Below are 19342 nucleotides of genomic sequence, written 5' to 3'. Positions count from 1 at the left end.
TTTAATATTTGATATTTTATTTTCTTGAAAGGATTGTGCCTTCATTTAGTTCTTGATGGTGATTTTGACAAGCTTATTCTTAGAATTTATTCTTGTACTCCTTATATATATATATATATATATATATATATTAAGTGTTGGTTAAGTTTATGAGCCACTAAGCTTTATGCTTAGCGATAGTTTGTTACTATCGTAGGTGATGTTCCGAAAGAGACTTGAGGGCGGCCATTTGAAATAGACTCTTTGGATGCTTAGATAAAAATCACATTTGCATGAGCATGTTAATTTTGTATACTTTTGGGAATTTGTACGTGATCCATGTGATACACTTAGATATGCACTTTTGAATGAAATTTGGGTCATGATGCTAATATTTTGCAACTTGATTTTGATGAATGACTTGACTATTTTGGGAGTGTCCATGCCCAAGTCTTGTAATGTTTTAAATTCGGTCAGTGTTGAACTTGGGAACTTAACTAGTTTGTATTTGAGATTGGGAGTTGAATATTATGCTTGGTATGAGACTTGGATGTTGTAGCATGAAGAATATTTTGTCACGACCCATTTTGACATAAGTCGTGCGGGCACTTACCTTTCCCACCTCGATAAGTGAACCCTCAACCTAACCATAAATAAAGACATGAATAATTAATCGATCAAGCGGAAAAGAATAAATACGTAAGTCTCACAATATTATATAGTAGAATAATGCGGAATAAGAAATACCCCCGGGATCTAGTATAAGTCATACAAGTGCTTCTAATGAAAATTATACAAATCTAGAACAATAATACATAAATCCGTCTATGTCTTAGAATAACAAAATAAGACATAAAATGGGAAGAGTCTTTATGGCAACGAACGTCCGTGCTCACCCTGGAAACTTGCAATAGTGTTGAAGACAACAATCAGCCACGAGAGGTGGAAGTAGAACCAACCTGATACTCTGCATTCATAAAAGAATGCAATAAGTATAGGTCAGTACAAAACAACGATACTAGTAGGCATCATCGGCCGACTAAGCATAGCTAACACAATTAAGATAATAAAGCAAGATAGGCAGATAAACCAACAAGTATAAGTTAAACATAATTGAAACCAAGTATGTGTCAATGCCTAAGTGGAGAATCTAATCCCAAACGTGACAAGTCTCAATATATCAAGTCCGAATCCAACATCACAAGTACAACATCAAATCATCTCCAAATCAAGCTGTGATGCAATGCAATGCAATAATGTATGGATGCAATGCAAAGCATGCAAATCGCCGTGTACACATGTACTCCGACGAAAATATCGACATCTCGGTAGCACAACCCAAGGTGACTCACGAAGTCTAAGTGCCACTCATCCCAGATCTTTGCCCAACAGACATACAAGACCTCAGATCTTTCCCCATAGGGGATTCTCACCGGCACCACCCTGGGGGACCCGCGAAGTCCATGCACTCACTCAATCCATGATTCCAGAACTAATATCGGATAGTGGACTCTCACGTCACTTTCATTTAAAAATCGAGCCTAAATATCCGTTACACCTTGGAAAAATCCCCCCGCACATGTACAGTGAATATGATAATAGAGGACATGTCATATACAATGTTTTCACGAGTAGGAGAGAGTATTAGATAACCCTTAATGCGATTTTAAAGGCATACGATGCAAGGATAGAAAGTTGATAAGGAAGGCGGATCATACGTTGTGTATCGGATAAGAATTTTGAATAACGAGTCCACGATGGCATAATGATGTCTTAGAGAAGATTAATAATGCCCCTAATATTGATATTGAAGTGTTAAACAAGTTCCAAGAATGCTCCATAAGGATCGAGATCAAACGAGACGACAAGAACGAAAATGGAATCATCGGGCATTGTACGGCCCAATCTGGACCGTATAAATTATACCACCGTATAATTGGCCGTATAATTGGCCAAAGAAGGGACCAGCCACTGGACCGAATGTACGCCAGACATACGGTCCATATAAAATAGTACGGACCGTATGTTGGTCCGTATGTCAAGTTGCCCGACTCCGCTTTAATACACTTATGGGATCATTTTCTCATTTCATTTTTTTCACTCATCTTTCACTCTCCAACCCAAGAACCCTCTAGAACATTCTCCAAACACTTCAAGCACAAGAAAACCAAGGAAATCAAGGATCAACAACATCAAATTCATGAACCCGAGTGTATGAAACCCAAGTAAAGTTTATCTTCTCAAGAAAATCAAAAGAGAGAAAATAGGGTTTTGGTGCTAGAAGGAAACTCCACTCAAGACTTGCTCTACCACCATCCAAGGTAAGTTTCATGATCTTTTCAAGTTGTTTAAGGTATTGGAAGGTTAAGATACCCGAATTATAGAAAAGCATAGCAAATGGGTCATTCAAGATGAATAGTGTCATAATTGAAGGATAGTAGAATTGAATCATGAATGTTGGAGCGTTGTGATTACAAATATGTTATAAATGGCATGTAGACTATGAGATAGGTATGAAGTATGCGAAATTATGATGGTGGGCAACAAACTATAAATGTGAGTTAATTGGAAGAAAATGGTGGATTTTGCTAAATGTACATAAATGGTGATTGTTGATTGTGATATTGCTGAGTGGTATTGTGAATGTTGGGAGTTGATATAGAACATGGGAAAAGTAGTAGAAATAAAGGAATGTCGCCTAATTTTTCCTAGAATTAACGACGCGTTATTGTAGTTGGTTAACTAATGTTAATTCGGATTCTTTCATGAAGGTAGCGATACGTGATATCAAAGGAGAATGCGGGGTAGTTAGTTAAACGACAAAGGTATGTGAGGCTAGTCCCTTCTTTCCAAATGGCATGAATCCCATAGTAAGCTCTTTTACTCTTCATGAGTTCATGTATTTCAAGAAGCTAAAAGCCTAGATCCGTAATGTCTATATAAGATAAGAGATATGATGTGATGATGCTACTTATTGCCTACACTCACCTCATATGTTGATTCCTTCGAGGGCGAGTGCGATTGCTTATAATTTCCCATAGTAAGATCGGGGGTTCACGACCTTTCCGTCACCCCGATAGAACACAGTTAGTTATGAGTCTCCTTGCATGTATATATATGATAAGTACATTATTATGAGCATTGCATGACAAAAGCATAACATGATAAGTATAAGAGCATGGTATGAGCATATTAAGAGTATGACAGCATATTACACCGTGCCTAGTTGGTCGGCAAATACCGCGCAAGGACGGCTATACGTTTACACCATGGCCAAATGGGTAATGGGCAAAGACCACTAGCTGGGCGGTATGAGATGGTACCCCTTGGGACGCGGGAGGCCGGGACGCGGGCTAATACTATTGATGATCACACCGTACCGATAAGGACGGGCGGTTTACATGTCATGCATATATGAGATTATGAGAAGTATGAGTAAGACAAACATGCATCACTTCTTTATGATTGTCATTCGTATTCGGATGTTTGATATTGATGTTCGTATTATATTAACCCCGTCTTTTCTATCGTTTATGCCTCTCATACTCGCACATTATTCGTACCGACGTCCGTTTCGGACGCCGTGTTCATGCCCACAGTAGACAAGGTGAGCCGAGCTGACCTGCATCCATAGCCGACAGTGTCAAGGCACTCCATTGTCGAGGTGCCTATGACTAATTCTTTTTGTCGTATATATATATATTCATTTTGGGTACGACGGAGCCTTGTTTCGTCCATACGTAGTATGTCACAGAGGCTGGTAGATACGCAGCCGCGGGTTAGATTTAGATGGTCTCATGAGATAACATTGTACTGTACATATTACTTGTTTTGGCCGGAAGGCGTCTGTATATAAAGCACCTATGTTCCTATATAAATCATGATTTCCTATAATTCATGCATTAGCGAGCAGAGAGCATCAATAGAGTAAAATGAAGGATAGAATAAAATGCCCCGGTGTCGGGGTAGCCTCGGTACCCGTCGCGGCCCCTACCGGGTCGTGACATCATCACAAGAGCCATCAAGTACCAATGTTGTCTCAATAGTATATCATGAAGAATGAGAATGCGTGCAAAGGTATGTATCAACATCAATAATCATGCTCAATATCACAAGTACCAACAATGGAACACCAACAATATATCATTTTCATCAAGTACTAACAGTGGATATGCCAACTTTATCATAATCAAGATTGAAAACAGATTCCAACATCTACCAACAACACAAGGCTTCAAGCCAATACAATAGAACAATCAAATCACAACACAACGGGGTGGCTAGCCCCAATCACGCAACAGGGCCCAACCTAAGACGATATCCAACCCAACTTCATACCTGAAGGTTTACATGCTTTCTCTGACAATACAATCTAAATATATGCTTCGCTATACGAAGTCTCACCAAGGGTAAGCCATAACCTACCTGGATGGCCGAACAGCAAATCACTATTTTGCCTTGCCCTTCCGCTGAGCCTCAGAACCAAAGAAGTCTACGCATATTAGAAATCTAGATTAGAAATCATGAAGAATGATACTAATAGTGCTATCTTTCAATTTAGGTCAAATCCAACCCTAGAATTTGGGGAATTTAGGGAAATGGGCCCATAAGGTCAAAACAGGAAATTCGAGAGAAAATTATCAAATTGAGCTCTAGGTGATCATAACATAACAACTAATTGCTGATTTAACTCATGAATTTACCTAATTTCGGATTTGAAGCAAAACTCCAATTTTGGGTATAAACTCTAACTCTTTGATTCCAGAATTCAACTCTAATAATGGAGGATATATGATTAACAACCTCATATTCATCAAAATCTAGCACAAACCCATCAATTTCACCATTAATAAGTCTAGATAGAACATTCATTATCTCTACTTTTATCTTCCATTACTAAGAGATTATTAAAGGAAGGAGGAATCTATGATGATTAGGATTAATGAAATAGTGAAAGGATTAGGAGAACTTACCACCAAATCTTTACTAAAAATCTCCAAGAGTAGATCCCAAGAGTTCTATTTCCGTAATGGTAATAAATGATAGACTAAAGGCTTACTTAAAACACACTTAATGAAATGACAGGCCCATAACCGCCACGACGGTAATGGGACTGCAACGGCGGCACCGCAGCAGTGCCCAACAGACCGCCCCAGCGGTCTGGGCCAAAATATGGGCGGCCACTCCACCACAATGACGATGCCACTTGGACGGCACCGGTGCTGCCACTGGGGGCACCATGTACCAGAAATCATTTCTTTAAGTATTAAACGAAATCTCGAACCACTTCCGAGACCATCTGCTCATAAACCACCCATATAGACCCACACAAAAATACGCTATGAACGCGCTCGAGGCCTCGAACTTTTCATCAGAGATCTCATTGACTGAGCCAACCCCCAACACCTCATTTCTAATTTTCCAACCTAAGTCCCAAAATGCATCCAAGTGCATTGGGAACCGGACCATATATACACACAAATTATAAACAATCATCCGGACCTCTCAGAATCGACAAAATTTCAAAAAAGGTCCGTTTACCCAAAGTCAACTTTGGGTCAACTCCTTTTCCACTTTAAGCTCATATTTCACAAAAGGTTGCCCGGATCCGCTCTAGACACCTCGAGAAGCGTGTCAACGGTCCCCTCGAGCCAATAGTAAGCTAATCAATGCTCAGGAAAGGGCGAAAATTCCGTAAAGACTATAACGACCAAACGGGTCGTTACATATTTCTCTACTACGTGTTTGATGAATTCTAAAGTATTGATTTAACTCAAAATAGGTGTTGTCCATTTTTGACAGAGTAAATAGATGAATTAGAATTTTTGCAAAACACGAAAGTTGTGGTAATTTTCTTATCTTTTCACAAAGATTTTGAATCACCTAATTCTGACTTCTACGTAAAAATTTATGATCAAAATACTAACTGCTACCAGTTCAAAAATGGGATTTAATTTCCTTACGGCAAAGTTTCAAAATCTCTAACGAAAACTTGAATATTTCACCCAAAATATGTGGAATAACAAGCTTACCACAAGATTGATTGAACTTCTTCACAAACCTAAAATCTAGGATTTTCTAAATAAGGCTTAACCCATCTTGATTCCTGGTGGCATCATTCCAAAATATATTCAAAGCATGACAACTAGAAAGATCTTGATGATAGTTGGAGAGTAACTTAGGTGGATTGGGATTTCTAATGGGGGGTTAGGACTTAGGAGAAGAACAAGTAGAGAGTGGGGGTGAAAGAAATGATCTTTTCTCTTTGAAGTAGAAAAGTAATACCCCTTTTTATTAAGTGGGTCCAACTGATGGGCTTCAAGATCCAATAAAATATGAGTCTAAATTTTTATTTTTTTCAAACAAAAACTAAAAATTTTAAACTCAAGAGAGATAATGAAAAGTATTCACTACAAGAGCAAGATTATTTAAATGCCAATAATAAATTTAGGGTGTTACATCTCTTGAGTCACTTGGACAAATTTGTTGTCTTCTAAGAGTAATGCACTCTCTGTCACTAAAGCTTTTGTATCTATGGTTAAAAATCATTTTCATACATCAGTCCACACAACTAGGTCTGATAATGCATTTAAACTTGGAGGAAGTTTTGAAGCCATTTCATTCTTTAATGATTCTGGCATCTTACACCAGACCACCATCCCACACACCCCACAACAAAATGGGGTGGTTGAAAGAAAACACAAACACCTCCTTGAAACTTCAAGATCCCTTCTTTTTCGATCAAACTTACCTACTAAATATTGAGGTGATTGTGTATTCACAAAGAACTTACATCATTAATAGGCTGCCTTCTTCAGTTCTAGGTCATATCTCTCCTTTTGAAAAATTTCACAATCAGACCCCCTCCTATGACCACATGAAATCATTTGGCTGTCTCTGTTTTTCTACAACCCCTAAGCCTGGGAGAGACAAGTTTCAGCCCAGATCCACTCAATGTGTTTTCTTAGGTTACCCTTGGGGCAAAAAAGGCTACAAATTACTTAATCTATCTAATCACTCTATCCTGCTCTCAAGGGATATTCTCTTTTATGAACACATCTTTCCTTACTCTTCGAGTTCTCCTTCCTCCTAAGTGTTTCCACCTTTCTCTTATACTGATGTTGAACTTTCCCCTACTATCTCCATCTCTTCTGCTCCTAATACTCTTGATCTTATTCCTAATCCTCCTCCTTCTCCACCTGCCCATAGTTCACCATCTGCACCTGCCACTCCTCCATCTCATGCTTCAACTCCTTCTCTACCTCATGGCCCAGTTGCTCTAGTTCCTCCTTCACCTCCTCCCTTAGTACCAGTTCCTTCTCATTCTATTCCTTCTAGAGCATCTAACAGGATTCACCACCCTCCATCTTACTTGGATGATTATTATTTTTTTCAATTACACATTCTCATTCGCTTTTTTCCTCCAACCTCTCCTCCTCTGAGCTACATATGCCTGAACCTTAGTTTTACCAACAAGCAGTTTCTAATCCTGCTTGGCAAGAGGCCATGCTATAAGAATTTAAAGCTCTTGAACCCAATGACACCTGGGATGTTGTCCCCCTACCACCTAACAAGAAGCCTATTCTATGCAAATGGGTCTATAAGATCAAATAAAGATCTGATGGTTCCATTGAAAGGCATAAGACAAAGTTAGTCATTAGGGGTGATACCCAAAAGGAAGGAATTGATTACATAAAAACTTTCTCCCCAAAGGGTCAAATTTACCAACATCAAATGCCTTTTATCTTTGGCTGTCAAAAAGAACTAGACAGTTTACCAATTGGATGTTAATAATCCATTTTTGCATGGTGATCTCCATGAAGATGTATACATGAAAGTGCCACTTGGTCTTCAGGTTTCTTTTACATCTCATGGTTCTTCTACATTGGTTTGTAAACTAAAAAAGTCCCTTTATGGCCTCAAACAGGTTTCTAGACAATGGTTTTCAAAATTATCTGAAGCTTTGTTGAGTAGAGGCTACATTTCCAGCAAAATTGATTACTTCTTGTTCACCAAGAATTCTAGGGATTCTTTGACAATGTTAGCAGTTTATGTTGATGATATTTTCCTTGCTGTTTCTGAACTGGACAGTCTCAAGTCCTTCTTGGATTCCCGGTTTAAGATCAAAGATCTAGGTTCCATCCATTATTTTTTTTTTGGGATTAGAAGTGACCAAACATCCTCAAGGTTTCTTTATGACTCAGTATAAGTTTGTCACTGATTTGTTACATGAGTTCCATTGTGATAATTACTATCACGACCCAATTTCACAAGGTCGCGCGGTCACCCACCTATCCCACCTCGGAAGGCAAACCCTTAATTCAACATTCACAACCAGTATATCTATATAGAGGAAGAAAATAAATCAACGAAGCCTGTCATTTGTATAAATAATAAATGCGGAATTAATCATAAACCACCCTAGTATCTGGTCTGGTCATACAAGAGCACTAACTAAATACTACAAGTTTGAAGATGAAAAAGTCTCATAATGCAATTGTCTCGAAATAAAAGTAAGACAAGTAAGTAAGGAAAAGAACATCCGGGTAGCGGCCGTCATCATGCTCACCCTGGAATGACTTCTACAGTTGTTTCGCCGATCAAATGCGAGGAAAAGAAAGGAACTCCTGTTTAATACTCGCATCCATAAAAGAATGCAAAGAAGCGTAGGTCAGTACAAAACAACGATACTAATAGGTATCATAGGCCGACTAAGACTAGTTGACATATATAAAGACAATAAGGTAACAGAAAACAAGTAAACGATAGAGCACAAGTCATGCTTTTCCACGTAATCACCGTTCATATCCAACCTTATGTGATAGCCACTAATCTCAATTGTCCCAACTATTCACATATATCAAACAAGTGTACCAGTATGAGCCAACCAACGTAGTCTAACTCATAAACAACCAAGAAGTATAACCAACGCCGTAACCAAGTCATAATCAACCATATAATCAAAGCAATGCCATATGTGGTATGAATGCAATGTGATGCAATGCAATGCCTGTACTCTTGTACTCCGACGGCGGAATACCTCCACGCCTCAAGAAGACAACCCATGGGGGACCCGCGAAGTCCAAGCACGTCTTTTTCCTCACACTTAGAGATGACTCCGCATTCAATATGACTCGTAAAAATATCGGCCACTCCGCACACAAATTTTAAATGACTCAAGATCCAATGCAATAATGTATGCAAAGATTAATACGATGCAGTACGATCAATGAATCATATCGAACCGTGCTACACGTAGGGGCGCACAAGTAATATCGTCATCAAGGCAACAAGATAAACCACAATGGAGTCACCACTCTCAATTCTACTAATAATCAAGTCTCACAATATCATAGTCATCAATGTTTCCTTCTCATTTCTATGATCAGTACCAATCACAGAGCCTAATAATTTAGTATAAGTATTTCCATCTCGGTCATTCCGTATCACACAGCTTAGAATAATCTGTCGTCCCGGGTCATAAACCTAGGATGAATCAACAATCTATATGTCATGAATGTGAGTATGAATATGGAACCATGCAAGTACAATTCATGAACAATATCAAGTTCAAGTCATGCCAAACATAGGGCACCAATATCACAAATGATACACAACTGTGCCATACAAAGCGCACCAATATCATCTACAATGATCCACAGAGTAATCATAACGAATCTCCAATTATTCCATAATAATAAGGGTCAAATATCCCGAGATTGTTATACCAATAACAAGGCGTACACTAAGTACTAGTATCAATATCAAGAAATTTTGTCTTTCCGTTTGACTCCCAATTCATAAACAATCCACCAATTTATACACAACATACCAAACAAGGTCCTATGGAGTTTACAGGCCACAAGCCCGGTCAAATAAGTCACAAGCAATACAAAACCCTAAGGCAACATCCAACCCAAACTTTATACCCTAGGGTTTAAATGAAATCTCTGACAATATTATCTAAATATATGCTTCGCTAGTCGAAGTCTCACCATAAAGGTATGTCGTAACCTACCTGGCAAGCCGAGCAGCAATCTCGAGTCAAACTTTTGCCCTTCCTTTACGTTGAGCCTCAAGATAATCAAAGTATACCATATTCGAATGCGCAATTAGAAACAAGAAGAAGGCATTTAATAACTTAACTTTTATTAAATCCCCAAATTCCAACCCATAAACTAGGGTTCATAATTTTGAGTCAATAATTTTTCGCTTTAAGCCTAATTTTCACAAAAAGTCACCCGAATCAAATCTAAACACCTCGGGAAGCGTGGCAACGGTCCCCTCTGGTCAAAAGTGAGCTAACCAAGCTCAGGAAAGGGTCAAAAGTGTCGGAGATGCAATAAGAACCAAACGGGTCGTTACAATTACACTCCTATTGTGACTTCTCTTGAATCATCCACCAAACTTATATCGCTAACATGGGGGAACATATTTCAGACCCGAGTCTATATATAAGAGTGGTTGGCAAACTTAATTTTTTACAACACACTCGACAAGATATTGCCTTTTCAGTCCAACATCTTAGTCAATTTCTCCAGAAACCCCAAGTTTCACACATGCTAGTTGTCATTCATGTTTTGAGACACTTACTCAATGATCCTGGCTTGCGTAGTCTCTTTGCATGTTCTCCTGATACATCCCTATTAGCTTATTCTGATTGTGACTGGGCTGCATGTGCCCAGTCTTGCAAATCCATCACTGGGTTTTTTATTACTTTTGGTGGTTCTCCTTAGAAGGCAAACAAGCGGCCTACCATCTCACTATCTTGAGCTGTAGCTGAGTACAGGGCCCTGCGTAAGGTTGTTGCCGAAATTTCATGGTTACTTCGTCTATTTGGTGATCTTCGTTTGTCTTCTCTTGGTCCAGTTCCCATATTTTGTGATAGTCAAACTGCTATCCACATTGCCAAGAATCCCGTTTTTCATGAGAGGACCAAGCACATTGACATTTACTGCCATTATGTTCGAGATTGCTTAGCTGCTAACCTTATTTCCTTACATCATGTGTCAACATCCTCACAACTTGTTGATATATTGACAAAGTCTCCTACGGGGCCTTCTCATCATCATCATCTTTGCAAGCTTAGAGTGGCCTTCCCCTCCAGGTTGAGGTGGAGGGGGGATGTTGGGCCTAATGAACTTCAGCTGAATAGGACAACTACTTAGTTAGTCTTTACACATGTTCATTTAATTAGACATGGCCCATTTCAGGAAATGACCCATGGCCAAAGTTGTATTTGTAACCACAGAACATTCTGGACAAAACATATTTTCATTTTGGGACTTAATAAGAAAATCATTCTTTCTCTCTCTGCTTTCTCTCTCTTTCGTTTAGAGTTCCTCACATAGAGATTCATTTAAACCAGCTATGGAAACGAATCTAACAATATCCATTGCAAACATCTCTATCATCCGGCTTTGAGACTGCTTATTCTTTGTGAAATTTATATAGAAGGAATCATGGAAACTAACTTCAGTATTGAGCATAACCTAAATCCAAAGTTAAAGATATCACTTATCAGAATAAGAATTTTAATAGTAATCCTTGACATGTTATTGCCTAGTACTGTATGTGTTGTTTTTTCCACCCCGCTATTGGAAGAACATAAACTTGAGACAATAATATTAAATATATTAGATAATCAAGCACAAGGATTTGTCCTTTGGAAAAATAGAACAATCTTCAAGGATGCAACTCTAGCGACCTTTTACGCGTTATAGAAAAATTGCTTATTTTTAGTACTTCGTAAGAGGATTATATTTTTACTTATTTCAATATCTGTAACGGTTCACATTTTCGCGGGCGGGATTAGCACTCGGAAAAAGCTACTTCAAACTCGTTGGTGCTCTTTCGGACTTTGTTTTAAAAGAGTCGCCATCTAATATTTAGGAAATTAGGAAAACCAGTTTTGAAGGGTTTATTCATTCACCGTGAAAAATCCTTCTTAATCCAAAGTTCTAGGTAAGGATTCTGGTGATCCCCTAGGGAAGGTGTTAGGCACCCTAGTATTAAGAATCCGTACTATACGGTTGACCTTCGAATTCCAATGTGTGGGTATTTGCATGAACTGTTTATTTAGTCTAAATTCCCGTAAAAATCTATCCTTTTATTTGCATATCAAGTTCTCTTTGAAAAAATTTGAATGTAGTTCCCTTATATATGGGCTATTTTTAGGTTGGATCTATCATATACCAACAAATATGTTTCCTCTTATATATGAGGATAAATGATTTTTGTAAAGAGGGAAATTATTTTATGATAAAGTATATATGTGTTTCTAGTTCATGCCTTAATCCACACTTGATTCGGGTCAAACGTATACGCACGCCAAGAACTCCTTACTTATCATTCTACTTCTATTAAAGGATGTTTTAGCACATTTTTCTTGAAAGAAGTCATCTTGATTCGGCATTGGGCCGTAAAAATAAGTTTGATTTTTTGCAAGGGTCAACAGCCGATAATATGTTTTTGGTAGTGGGAAGTTTTCAAAATCTTGTAAGCTTATATTTTTTTTTTAAAAGGGAAAAGAGTTATGATGATTTTTGATGAAAGTGTTAATGAACTCTGACCCAAAATGTATTCCTGTTGGTCTTTAAAAAGATGCCCAAGATCAGTCTTGAATTGAAATCTGGTCTTATGGCAATTTAGTGGGCCATGGCCCAAAACTCGATTTTTGTTGGTTAGGATTTATCCAAAATCATGCCAATTTTTAAAGCAAGGCATAGTATACATTTTTTATTTGATTTTTGAGTTCACCATGATACAAAAACCTATTATTTAATTTTTTACAAACTAGTTTTATTATGAAAAGAGCAGTGTTCCTTTTAATGCTGAAATGAAGATTTTGACAAATAATTCTGATAAAAACGCTTATGTGCTAACACCTGCCCGAGTTTCTAAATCCATTTTTTTTTGTAGGAAAAACATCTGTTTTTCTTTATTTAGAAATTCTCTTTGAAAGTAAGAAAAATAAGATGGGTTTTGGAAATTCACAAAGGGAGCCTAAAGTCCAACTAAACGGCTTAAGTACCATTTGCCTAAAGCGTCTAGTTCCAACCATTTGGTTTCCAATAATGTTGTGAGTTTACAAATACAAATATGAAGGTAAACATATCATACAACAGGAATGAAATAACTTGGGGTGTACCAAGCCCCTTAACCATTTTCACCCATGGTTGGGCCTTCATGGATATATATTAGCTTCCCTTTTCTCGTACTCAGCAGAAATTTGAAAGAATTGTCCTATTGGGCCTTAGGCCCAATAGGGAGGTTGTGTCCTCGGCCCAAGTGGCCATGCGAAGAGTAAGAGAGGTCGGGGGGGGGGGGGAGAAAAGAAAAGGAAATTGGTTAGACTGGATCCTATAAAAATTCACATAATATACATAGAAGATATACACATATAATAATAATAATAATAATATTGAGATAGAAGTAGCCAAGCTGCTCTAACATGATATTTTTTTCTCATAGTGCATTTTAGTGATGTGTGGGCTGAGTATTTTGGAATGAGATTAGGGTGGTTGCCACCCTCCTTGTTCCCAGTGTCGCACAAGATTCAAGGGGTTTCATCGAACCCCAGACATGGCTGGCACTGGGGGAAGGTTTGACCAACCCCAAATGGTCCTCAACATTACCACAATCAAGCACAAGTGCACAGTTAGAACCAAAAATCATTGAACAATTTTAGCCTTCAACATAGGATACAGAAAAATGCAAACACAACTCTTAGGAAACAAAGATAATATTTCACCATACATTATTACTGCCACTTAATTACACCAAGGAACAGGAATATATTCATCACACTATGCATTACTTTTAGGCCAAGAGTGGTTTATGCCAAATAAGCTTATCAGTTTCTTTATGAAAATGTACAGTCATAGCAGATTCCAATATAGAATTTAGTCACAAACACAAATTGCACATGTATAGAGAACGAAGCAGACTCTAGTGATGGGAAAATATATTCCAAGTCACAGTTTGCAAAGGTCAATTATAGATTGAGCAGGCAGATACAACCATGAAAGAGGGACTAATTTGAGTCAAGCTAAGCACATAAACATGGCAGGTAGGTGAATTCTAGGTCCCAGTTAGACTTAGCAGAATGAAGACATCAAGCAAAAGTATGCAATCTACACACATAACATAAAAGGGATGCATAACATCATTTATGTCTCCTTGGGTGGGATTTCTCAAAAAGAACCTACATGATCTTTAACAATCTTTAATAATTGTGTTTCAGTTTCAATCCCTTTCTTATTCAAGTTTCTTATTTCCCTTTAAGTTCTTCCTTTTGTATCCCAATTCAATCATGTACAGATGCTCCTAGGTTCACCAATAAGCTTTTACTAAGCCACTTATTAATGCATGTCTGATTTTAGCCAAATCCTTTAGGTCCTAGCAACAAGATCCACATGATTTTGGAAAGATGTATTCAGTCAGCATGCACCACCATGGGCTTAGGAAAGTGCCATGGTGCCTCTTATACAAAGGGAAAGTGGGGTGAATCCAACAGTGCCATGATCACCCCCTTTAGATCCCCTCTCAAGGCACCTTTTGAAAAGACTCTTCCAGGCCATGTGGTTTTTTAGCTTACCCTCAATCTTTTCTAATCACAAAGGATGTTTGCTACCAGGAATTTACTTATAACCAAATGTCTTAACAAGTTCAAATGCATGGACATATAAATGGACAAGATCATTTAGGCTAGGATTAGAACCATTTCTATACTAGAAGCTAGCAAGATCCATACAGAATCACAACACAAGTCAAGGTGTCATCAACAAGTTCTTTAAGCTACTTCACAGAACTACTTTAGACCAAATTTAGAATCCAAATAGTTATGTCATATAAAACTTATGAAAGGGGACCATAGAAAATGTGTATGACGCAGTCAAGGAGATAAGGACAACCAAAATATCTAGACAGAGCATTAGAGGCCAAGCCCAAACACAAATTATTCAAGTAGTGGACAGTAGGCAATTTCCATTTTTATCTTAAGCTGGTTATATTCCAACAGAACTCATGCAAGAAATCTCATAATTTAACAACACAAGCTAAATGGGCAATTTGATGTTGAATATGGGATAATCACTTTCTTTAAAAAAAAAAAAAAAACATTCAGAGCCTCTAAATAGAGCACAAAGGGGACTCAAACAAACAATTTGCCAAATGGCCATGAACCAACATTCATTTTCAGTAAAAATCCTCCATTTACCAGAGCAAGACCAAACCCTTAAGCCTTTAATTACAACAAGATTCACAGAAGAGGAAGACAAAAGGAAGAGGGAAGATAGACATTAACTAGCAAATGAAACAAATCCCTGAAACTGTCATACAGGTGCAAAGAACAAAATGGCATTACATAAACAAGTCACATGGCAGACATCTTAGATTTCTATTCCAATTTTGAAGGGACTAATAACTTAGCTAAGGATTGATTCGAACCCTTTTGCCAACCTAGTCGTTAGACAGAGTTCTCCTCAACATACACAGGGTTCAAGCTAGTCTAGGCAGTTTTCACCCTCCCCTCCTTTTCCCTAGTCATGTTTTAATAGACTGAATTAGCAGAGTAATGTCACTTTATCAAACTAATGGTTCATTATTAGCCTAACCTCTTCTTCCCTCTAATAGTCATGTTTCAATACCTTCCTAGACTTATTCTCATTATGGTTCTATCCCTGATTTGCCTATTCAAATCTCTAACTTAGTAATGATTAGTTATTAAGGCTAAGTCCACTTAGTAACCCCTAACTTTGAACTTATATTGTCAACAACAAACTGTTTATTTTCATTAGTCAGGTCTAATCAAGAGGTCATAATCAAATAAAAATCCAAGCATATTAATCTCCCAACATAAACAAAAAGCATGTCTTAAGCTGTTAACCTTGTTTTAATTTAACTTGCTTTCAAAAATGAAACAATAAGCCATACTGATTCTCAGAAAGAGTGGTTCCTTATTTAGTGAAATAATGAATTCTTGATATGCCTGTGTCTCTAATCCTTTTCCACCATTTTTACCAAGGTCAAAATAGTTACCGCACACTTATAGAGTTTAACAAGCTAATAGAGAATAAGAACAAATCACATGAAGGGTCAATTTAGGCATTTGTACAGCAGTATAGCATCAACCATGGAAGACATAGCACATTTGCACACACACTATGTAGGCACAGTTTCAAAATGGTTTTCACCTAAGCATGGTAAGATAGGAGTAGGGTAATTTTGCTTTAAAAGGAAAATATCACAAATCAACTGATGGCAATCCAGGACATGTTCAATAATGTAACAAGGTCCTTAGACACAACTAGAAAGGCACTTAAGTCATGAATTCCTAGGTATTATCACATCATGGTGCAAGTGACATAATGATGACTCCAGAAACATGTCATAAGGAATTTCTAACACCAAGCAAAAGATTACCAAATAGTCATACAACCCAAATTAATATTCTAAATAGCTTTACAACAACCCGTGTATTCTCTAATTAAACTAAACATCTCTTGTTTCAATATGTATATATTAATGGTTCACTGCTGATCTTTATCAAAACTCAAGATCACATAAACCATTTCCAGATTCCAACAGTCTCAAACATTTTTTGCAAAGGATTAGCACTAATCCAGGACATCTAACTTAAACCAAATAATGAGATACTATATTAGACACATAAGATAAATAAAGCATCATGTTTTTAAATAGTTCATTCTAAGGCTTATTAAACAGTACTTAAATCAAAATCCTACTATAATACCATCAACCAAGAACACTTAATAACACAGACTAGCTATCAACTTATAAATAAAAATGACAAAATATAAAAGGGGCTAGGTATTACCTTTTTTCAATACACCCTTTGTCAAGAATGGATTCAAAAGCTCCTTGTGCTTCCACCCTTACACCCACCACAAAGAAGGAAAGTAAATAAAAAATTTCAACTAAGGGACTCAAACCCGACAAAGAGGTTTTTTTTTTTTTTTTGAGTCTAAAATTATACTTGCTTAAATTTCAAGTTTTTGACTTAAAATTCTAGCCTATCGATTTTTTCACTTCTGAAAAATTGTTTTGTGTTGAAGGTTGGGGTTCTATTCTATTTATAGAACCCCAAGAATATGGGGGAAAAAAACTAAGAATACCGATGTGGGATGAATCGATTTTCATTCAAATTACCTTTGTAAATAAAATCTGCGGTTGAAATCAATCAGAACTAAGAACGCATGGCCAGATCTGAGTATTGTTCTACTCGATTTGGCCCGTTTGTACTTAAAACAATGAAAATCGAACAAAATACAACATTATAATTGCAAAAATAAAGAACATATGTAGGAAATCGTGTATTAGATTCAAAAAATAAAAAGGAAAAATGAAAGTGAAAATGACTTATACCGTGTTTGGGAGGAAGAAGATGAAACTGGGGTTGGATCATTAATGCTTATCACGCAAAAAGGGGTATGAAGGCTGCAAAGCCTTGTACTCTCTGCAATATTTCCATTTCTGGCATGAGAGAGAAGGCTCGAAGCCTTGGCAGCGCTAGGGTTTATGCATAGGGAAAGGGAAGAGGAAGAGAGAAGGCTAGGGGTCGTTTGGCCTTTGGAAAAATGATAAGTGAAAGGGAAATTACCCGCTTATCAGATGACTTGGGCCGGGTCGGCCCTATTGGGCTTGGACTCGGTCCAACTGATTTTGAGAAATAAAAATGGGCCCTTTCTTGTGTATACACCAAGTGTATACACATATATGTTGTGTATACTTGGTGTATATGCTGAATATATTAACTATTTATAATTTAAAAGAAAATGCTATTGAAGAAAATTTAAATCATGGGGAAAATTATGTTGCCGCGTATTTTTATAATAATAAAAGGAAAAATATTTTTGAAGGTCAATTAAGTTGTTGATGGGCCTGAAACTTGGCCCAACGTATTTTTTATTTTAATTATGACGTTTTAATCTAATTTTGAAAATTAGGACAGGCATATTATTTTTTAATTAAATACCAACAGACTAATTTCTTAAAAACATAAGCTAATTTCTTTAAATGAAAGAATAATTAAATTAATTGTAACCAAGGCAAAAATCAAAAAGGAAAATACATATTTGATAAGGGGTTCAGTTTTTGCAAATAATTATCATTTAATTAATTAACTAGCCTAATCAAATCATTAAAGGGTGATTATACTTATTTTTGTAAAAATCAGGAGTAGTAAAGAAAAGGTAAATAATTAATTACTTAAACTATTTAAATTATCCAAATTTCAAAGGTGAAAATAATTTTAAACGATTAAACAAGAATTCCTCTTCTTTCTCTTTTTCCTCTTTTAAAATAATTTAACCAAATATCTTGAAAATTATTTATTGTTCTCTAAATAAAACATGATGCATGAAAAAACCTTTTTATTGATTTAAAAGGAAGAAATATTGATCTGGGCATTTTGTAAAAATCATCTAAGGCTATCAGAAATATTCATCTTATTCACTTATTGCCCGGTGACCCCGAGTGATTAAAATAACTTACGGGAGGTCAACAATATCAATCGGAAAATACATATATTTAACTTAGGCCAAACCCATTGATAGACACCTGTGGTCGTCTGGTTCTTTCACTTGAACACCTCAACTAAACCTTGTTTCATTTAGACACCTGAGGTAGGATTCGACTATGCCATTTAGACATTTTTCGCTGAATCAGCCAAATTTACAACGTGTGTGCAATACACTCGCTGCTGACGTGACAAATGAAAAATAAAATGAGGACATGTGTCTTTTTTAATTGAAAAAAAAAAAACTATTTAATAACAAATTAAAAGTAATAATCTAAAAAGAAAAGAAAAAAACTTGATTTACACCCAATAAAAAAAAACACATTATTAACAACAAGAAAAAGAAATAAAGGACACATTGAAAATTCTGAAATGAATAGTTGTTCTTGGTGTTCTTCACCATCTTTATGTTGTTCTTGTTACAACCACGATTTTAATTCAAATTTTCAAGAGAAAATCCTCTAAATTTGTTATAACTTCAGCTAAAGATTCCCTACGAAGACCTAAACACAATACAACATTAATTTCTCAAAATTTTCATCAAATCAATTAACCTATTTTAAACCTTCAAGCTTTCTAAAGACTCCATTAATAACAAAAAAAAAAAAAAATCTTTTTGGGTATTTTATTTTTCTTTTTTATTTATTCAATAGATTTATCCAAAGAAAAATCATTTTTCTTGTCCCGTAAACGCTTAGGGAAAAAAAGGGTGGTGGCGGTCTTGATTTTTTTCGGTGAACAAGATAGCAATAGTGAAAAGTTTGTTAATGCTGGAAGGTTTGTTAAATGGAGAAGAAAGAGAAAAAAAAAATGAAGAAGAAG

This window comes from Lycium ferocissimum, chromosome 3 (assembly GCF_029784015.1).
Source record: "Lycium ferocissimum isolate CSIRO_LF1 chromosome 3, AGI_CSIRO_Lferr_CH_V1, whole genome shotgun sequence".
Taxonomy (NCBI): domain Eukaryota; kingdom Viridiplantae; phylum Streptophyta; class Magnoliopsida; order Solanales; family Solanaceae; genus Lycium; species Lycium ferocissimum.
Note: the sequence above shows the minus strand (reverse complement) of the source record.